The sequence below is a fragment of the Hevea brasiliensis genome, chromosome 2, assembly GCF_030052815.1.
Source record: "Hevea brasiliensis isolate MT/VB/25A 57/8 chromosome 2, ASM3005281v1, whole genome shotgun sequence".
Classification (NCBI taxonomy): domain Eukaryota; kingdom Viridiplantae; phylum Streptophyta; class Magnoliopsida; order Malpighiales; family Euphorbiaceae; genus Hevea; species Hevea brasiliensis.
The window spans coordinates 46617485-46625481 of record NC_079494.1 but is presented as its reverse complement, the minus strand read 5'-3'; positions in this window follow the sequence as shown (position 1 = coordinate 46625481).

The window sequence follows — 7997 nt, the reverse complement described above, 5'->3', positions numbered from 1 at the left end:
TATGAGTACTCATTCTATTCGTCCTCAATAGGCACACACCTCAACACTTCAGCCAGAGAGGGAATTCAAAGTCAATTCATCCCACTAGACAAGCTAGCAAGGAATTCAATCAATATCCATGATAGCTGTGGTTTCAAACCATTTACAATGTTTTTCAATCAATAAATATCCATCAAATATCATTCAAACAATTTTTCGCAATTTAAAACAATAACGTACAAATAGTCATAATTTATTTCAATTGAAAAATTCAAAAGAAATAATTGTTGTGCACAAACCTCTGATAAATGTCTCTTGGTATTGAGTCAGTGTTTCCTTCCCCTTCCCTAAGTTTTTGCTAACTGAAACACACAATTTGAAGTGTTTCAGTACTCATTTAAACTGTCTCTAACAATAAAGCTTAATAATTAATTTATTGAATTCTATTATTTCCTTCGTCAACCTAAAATGTTGACCCTCGATGTACTCTAGGCGAATAAGTTTTAATGTTACCAATATGTCACATTTTATAGCCTTTTAGTGTTGGTACGTGTTACTAAATTCATTTCCAAGTACATTGCATTTTATTGCAATTTGCCGGATTTCAATGTACTATTTTGACCTAGCCGGACGACCTAGTTTCCTCGGTTTTTGGGTTTCGGTCCAAACTACAAAACTTGTAGGTCTATGTCTTATTGCTCGCGGCGTAAAATTTCAAGTCATTCTGAGTTGTGTAGACAAAGTTATGATCAATTTACTAATGCTGGACAGAATGCACCAAAATGGTAGGCTTAGGTCATTTTTAGGTCACTTTTGGTTCGGCCAGTTTTGGTACCTAAACTTGTGTAAGCTATTTGGCTTGGTTCTGGTCATTTATAGGCTTTGGTGTCTTCATAAGAATTGTAGATATATGTCTAAACTATTCATGGTAAAATTTCAGGTCAATTGGATCTATTTTGAGTAAGTTATGGTCAAAATACTAACTACTGCCCAAATGGTAAATTTTCAGGCTTTCAAGTCACTAATTCAGATTTGGTCATTTTTCAAGTCACCTTCTAGGCAGAATTAAGGTAAGCTTCCTTCATGAAAGTTGGCACATTTTGTGCCTAGTTTCACCTCCAATTGGTCTCATACCAATTGGAGTCACACACTTAAGGTTCTAAGCTAAAACATACACTATCCTACTACATACTCCTCATCACTTACCAATTACATATTCAACACTTACCAAATTACTTCCTTCATGCCAATTCTGGTTTGTACCATACCATTAACATACTTTACATTAAATTTTGGTCATTTTGGATAGCTTGTAACCATTCTCAATATGCACACTATAACACAAAATTTTCCAAAGTCCATTTATACCATTTAACCACATGAACATACCCCATTTACATACCCAATTCCAAACCATTATACACATATACATGCTGCCATCAATAACAACATAATTCAATAACCCAAACCGTGAAACAACACATTTTAAACTACACTTTAAAGTTGCCGATTTGCATATCCTCTTCAATTAGCTTCAAAGCTTCCAAAACCAAGTGCACTATCACACAGACACTTAGTATACATTATCCAAATTATTTCTATATACATAAACACTTATACCAACATCTTAAACAACCATAAAAAAGTAAAAACAAGCTACAATAGTGAGTTTCCATGGCTGCCAAAATGGTGTATCACCATTCAATCATCAACATCAAAAATTCTTCCATAAATCAACTATCCACAACCTTGGTTACACTTTTAATGAAACAATAATTAAAAACACTCACTTACCACTTTTGAAGCTTGATCAAAACCTCACTAAACTTCTTAAAATTGCTATCAAACTCTTCCTTGCAAGGTGAGGAGCAAAGTTAATGAAGGAACCTAGTGGAAAAAGTGGCTAGAACATGGTGAACTTGAGCTTAGAGTGTGGACGGCCATGGAGTTTTCTCCCAAGGTTTGGTTTGGCTGGTTTTGCAAAGTGAGGTTGAAGATGGGTTCTGAACCTCCCAAGTGTCCCTTTAGGTGTCCAAATACTGAAGTTAGTGGAGCACTATTAAAAGTTTTAATGGTTATTTATTTAGTTTCCAATTTTTGCAATTTGGACACCACACTTTTACTATTTACATAATATATCTTATTTTAATTTTTCATGACATTTTCCAAGTGTAATATCATTTATTTTTAATGGACATTTAGGTCAAAAGGCATCTCAGGATGTCAAATGACTACAGTGCCCCTATTCAGGTTGCATTCCCAATTTTTTGGTAACACCGAGTTTTGTCGTTTTATTTCTCATTTTTCTTTGTACTAATTAATTAATTTTTTTCTTTGATATTTCTAATGACATTTATACTTCAATAGATGTTTATTTAAGTCTTCAAAATATTTTCCAGGGTTCCCCGCGGTCCAGGGCTAGTCAACAATCCACACCACAACTTCCCAGTGCGGTTACCCATCGCTATGGTTTTCGGCTCGTTTAACTTGGTTACATTTCATTGTTATTATTTTTCCTTTATTTTTCTTGTATTTTCTTTTCTTGTATTTCATTATTCTATGTCTCCTCACTAACTTTTAAATGTAGTTTTAGGCATTCTAGCTGTCCAGACAGACACTGGTCACTGGAATAGTAAAACGCACTACCAAACATAGGGGTGTTACAACCACCACCATCCAATATCCTTGCAAGCATACTTGATCGCAATAGGTTGACAGGACCTAATCTGTCTGATTGGCTAAGAAATTTGAAACTTGTCCTGAACCTTGAACATATAGGATATGTTTTAGACTCAAATGTTCCTGGTCTCATACCTCCAGAGGCTTCTCCAGAGGAACATGAAACTTTGGACAAGTGGAAGGAGCATGATATGAGAGCTAAGTGTTACATGCTTGCTTCTATGAGTAATGAGCTACAGAAGCAGCATAAAAACATGCAAAGTGCGAGTAAGATCCTCCTTCACCTACAAGAGTTGTATGGTGAGCACAGCAGGAATGCTAGGTATGAGATATCTAGACAGCTGTTCCGCATGAGGATGTCTGAGGGACAGAATGTTGGGGATCATGTCCACAAGATGATTCAGCTGATTGAGCAGTTGGAACATCTTGACTTCAACATGGATTTCCAACTACAGACTGATTTGATCTTTCAGTCCCTTCCTGAGTCTTTTGGGAATTTTGTGACAAATTTCCATATGACTAAACAGGAATGCACCTTAGCTGGTTTACTCAACATGCTGGTATTGCCCAAAAGAATATGCCAAGCAATAAAGGAAAAGAGAAAGCTTTGATTGCATCTTCTTCTACTGGAAAGTCCAATAAGAAGAAGGGCAATAAAAAAAAAGAAACCTCAGATTCCTGGTCCTTCCAAAAAAATAATTAAATAGAAAGGGAAGACTAAAGCTGATGGAGGCAAAGGAAAGTGTTTTCACTGCCAGAAGGATGGGCACTAGAAAAGGAACTGCCCAGAGTATCTTGCTTCTCTGAAGGACAAGAAGGATAGACCTTCAGAAGGTATATCCATATCTTGTTATTTAGATTCTGATGATACTCATAGTTTATCTATAGCTTGGGTTTTAGATATTGGTGCCAGTTCTCACATTTCTTATGATATGCAGGAACTAGCAAATAGTAGCAGCTTGCGTTCTCAAGATGTTAGACTTCGGATTGGCAATGGCTCAACTATTGAAGCTTTAGCCATAGGATCTAAATCTTTTTACATGTTTGGACATGTTTTATGTTTGGATAATATTTTATATATACCTTATGCTTTTAAGAACATCATTTCTATATCTAGTTTGACTAGAAATGGCTATGAATTTTAGTTCATAGATGATGTTTGCAATATTTATTTTGGAAATAAATATGTTAGTTTGGGTTATATGAATGATGGTCTTTATTATTTGGATAATAATGACAAACACAAAATGAATGCAAGTGATCTAAATGAATGCAATGCCATAGTGAAAACCAACTCAAGTTCAAAATATATTTGGCACTTAAGGTTATGTCATGCTGCAGAAGATAGGATTGCAAAACTGGAGAAAATGGGGATTCTATCCTCATTGGGCTCTGAGCCTACCCTAATTTGTGAATCTTACCTTCAGGGAAAAATGACTAGATCACCCTTTGTTGGACAAGGGCTAAGGGCTAAAAATATTTTGGAGCTAATACATAGTGATGTATGTGGTCCATTTAAAGAAATGGCTAGAGGCGGTTTTCATTACTTTATTACCTTTACTGATGATAAATCAAGGTTTGGGTATTTGTATTTGATGAAATACAAATATGAATCCTTTGAAAAGTTCAAAGAATTTAAATCTGAAGTAGAAAATCAAACAGGAAAGAGTATTAAAGCTCTTTGATCAGATCATGGTGGTGAATATTTGAGTACTAAATTTGATAAATACTTGAGAGAGCAAGGCATTGTTTCCCAGCTAACTCCTCCAGGAACACCATAATTGAATGGTGTATCTGAAAGGAGAAATCATACCCTATTGGATATGGTACGTAATATGTGAGCTATACTGATATGCCAATCTCCTTTTGGGGATTTGCATTAGAATCAGCTTTGTATGTTCTGAATAGGATTCCATCAAAATCAGTTTCTTTCACACCTTATGAGATATGACATGGAAGAAAACCAATTCTTAAGCATGTTAAGATTTGGCATTGTCCAGCTTAAATAAAAAAGCTGAACACTGATAAATTGGAAAACAGATCAAAAAATGGTCGATTTGTTAGATATCAAAAAGATAGTTTTGGATATTATTTTTATTTGCCTACATCACAAAAGGTTATGGTGAGTAGAGATGCCACATTTCTTAAATAACAGTTTGTTCAAGGAGGCAAAGGAAGGCAAATAGAGTTAGAATTGGAGAATTCTTACCAATCAACAGATCAGATGGATATAGATCCATCTAGTCAACCTACACCCATTGATGAAACATCTATAGCTATTCTTCGTAGAACAAACAGGGTATCTCACCCACCAGTGAGATATGGTTTTCTTCATGAAGAAGAATAAGAGTTGTCCACTTATGAAGAAGTAGATCATGGAGATGATCCACTCACCTATGAAGAAGCTATATCAGATATAGACTCTTCAAAATGGATTGATGCTATGAAATCCGAGATTGATTCCATGTATAAGAATCAAGTTTGGGATCTTGTTGACCCACCTAAAGGTATTGTACCTATAGAGAACAAATGGGTTTTCAAGAAGAAAATTGATTCTGATGAAAAGGTAGAGACCTATAAGGCAAGGCTAGTAGCGAAAGGGTTTCACCAAAGGCAAGGAATCGACTATGAGGAGACTTTCTCGCCTGTTGCCATGCTTAAATCAATTAGGATTCTATTAGCAATTGCTGCATACTATGATTATGAGATTTGGCAGATGAATGTCAAAACAGCTTTTCTCAATGGATACATTGAAGAAAGCATTTTCATGGAACAACCTAGGGGTTTTGAATCCCAAGATGGTTCCAAGGTATGCAAGCTAAAGCAATACATTTATGGGTTAAAACAAGCTTCGAGGAGTTGGAACATCCGTTTTGATGAAGCCATTAAATCATTTGGTTTTATCAAAAATGAAGATGAGCCATGTGTATATAAGAAGGTTAGTGACAATGCTTTCACTTTCCTTGTTTTATATGTGGATGACATACTGTTGATGGGTAATGACACAGGTATGTTGACAACTGTAAAGGTATAGTTCTCAAATACATTCTCCATGAAAGACTTAGGGGAGGCAACCTATATTCTTGGGATTCGCATCTATAGAGATAGAGCGAAAAGAATAATTGGTTTATCCCAAAGTTTATACTTGGAAAAGATGTTAAAGAGGTTTAACATGCTTGATTCCAAGAGAGGATTATTGCTAGTGAGACATGGTATCCACCTTTCTAAAGAGATGTCTCCAAAGACACCTGAAGAAAGAGATAAAATGGCCAAGATTCCATATGCTTCGGCTATTGAAAGTTTAATGTATAGAATGTTGTGTACTAGGCCGGATATCGCATATGTTGTTAGTTTGACTAGCAGGTATCAATCCAATCCAGGTTTGGAACACTGGATAGCTGTCAAGAATATCCTTAAATACTTAAGAAGAACTAAGGATTTATTCTTGATTTATGGAGGTAGAGACTTGCAATTGGATGGTTATACTGATTTTGATTTTCAATCAAATATCGATGATAGAAAGTCTACCTCTGGATATGTGTTCATTTGTTATGAAGGTGCAGTCAGGTGGAAGAGTTCCAAACAGAGTACGACTGCAGATTCCACTACCGAAGCTAAGTATATTGCTGCATTAGATGCTGCAAAAGAAGCTGTTTGGATAAAGAAGTTCATGACAGAACTTACAATAGTTCCTTCCATTGAGTCAGCAGTTCCACTACACTGTGACAACAATGGAGCAGTCATACAGGCTAAGGAACCTAGGTCTCACCAGAAATCCAAACACATAGAAAGGCGCTACCACATTATCAGAGAAATAGTTGGGCAAGGCGATGTAGCCATGCAGAAAATAGCATCAGCTGAAAATCCAGCTGATCCATTCACTAAGTCCATGTCACAGACTCAGCTAGACAGACATCTTGAGAAGATGGGTCTAAGATATTGTAATGCATGGCTCTAGTGCTAGTGGGAGATTGTTAGTAATATGCCCTAGAGCATATCATTTAGTATGTATCTTGTACATCTTTTATTAATAAAAGGCATTTTCACTTTTCCGTTTACATAATATATTTATATGTAATAGAAAAGGTCCATTGATATTTTGTTAGAAATATTATTCTTAAGTTGTTAAGAATATGAGTGACAATATTTCTAGCACAAAGTATCATAAATAGGTTCACAATCGAGGATACTTCACAATAAGGACATGACTTATCCAAAAAGATTGTATTCATGTTTGTTCCAAAGTTATTTATATGAGATATAAATAAGATGGAATGGTGAGTCTCATGCCATATGACAAACATGATAGGCACTTATACATGATAAGTAGGCCGAACCAGTGACGCTTATGATAAGCACATGGAGTTTACTCTTATCAATGTATTGTCATAAATCATATTAGTGCATATAATCTTTAGACCTGAGATAGCACAGTTATCTTGTATATAGGTGGTTTGAGTTTGATACTGCTTTCATATTTATACTGTGTATGGGTATATGGGCATGTGTTGGCTCCTACTAGTTATATATGGAGGTAGGTGTTGATCAAGATGGAATCTGTTCCTCTAAGTAAATAGGGATAAAATCCTATGTTCATTTAATTGTTTTTTATGTTTCAAGTTTCTGGCTAGAACAGATAGATTTAATTAGAAAAGAGTTTCTGATAAGAAAATCTTTTTAATCAAGAACTGGAATTAAAAGAGAGCATAATATTCATAACAAATAGGGTTTGACATAAATCATGACTCTTGCTTGAATTGGGATTTTGTAACAGAGAGATTCTAGTGCATGGTAACATATGATTATAGGTTCATTTAAGGTAAACCTTATTACTAATTGGGTGGCCATGGCATGCTATGCTAGGTGTTAACCATGGTCTATGAGGTGCATAAAATGATTTAGAGAAATCATATCACACCTTACCTCTCTGTAAGGCATAACATGATCCCGTAGAATACCTAATGAACTACCGAACTTCACCTACCGATAACTCATTAAGTACCCTACAAGGGATTTTAAATAATTTTCTTTCTTTTATAAGTGGTGAGCATTTTCTAATAAGTATTAAAATCAATTATTCGAAGTTGAAAACTAGTTAAAATTTTTGGCCCATTTTATTTTCCGTAAATTTTATAAAAATTTTGGCAGAGTGCCTTCTGTTTTTTGAGAAAACAGTTCTTCAAATACTTGTAAAAAGCACTTCTAATAATTTATCTCAACAATTTCAACAATTCCACAACAATCCCAACCAATTTCTCAAGTTTCAAAATTCAACAATCCTTATTTCTCAATTTCCAAAAATTCAATAATCATCAAGATACTATCAATCAATTTCATTC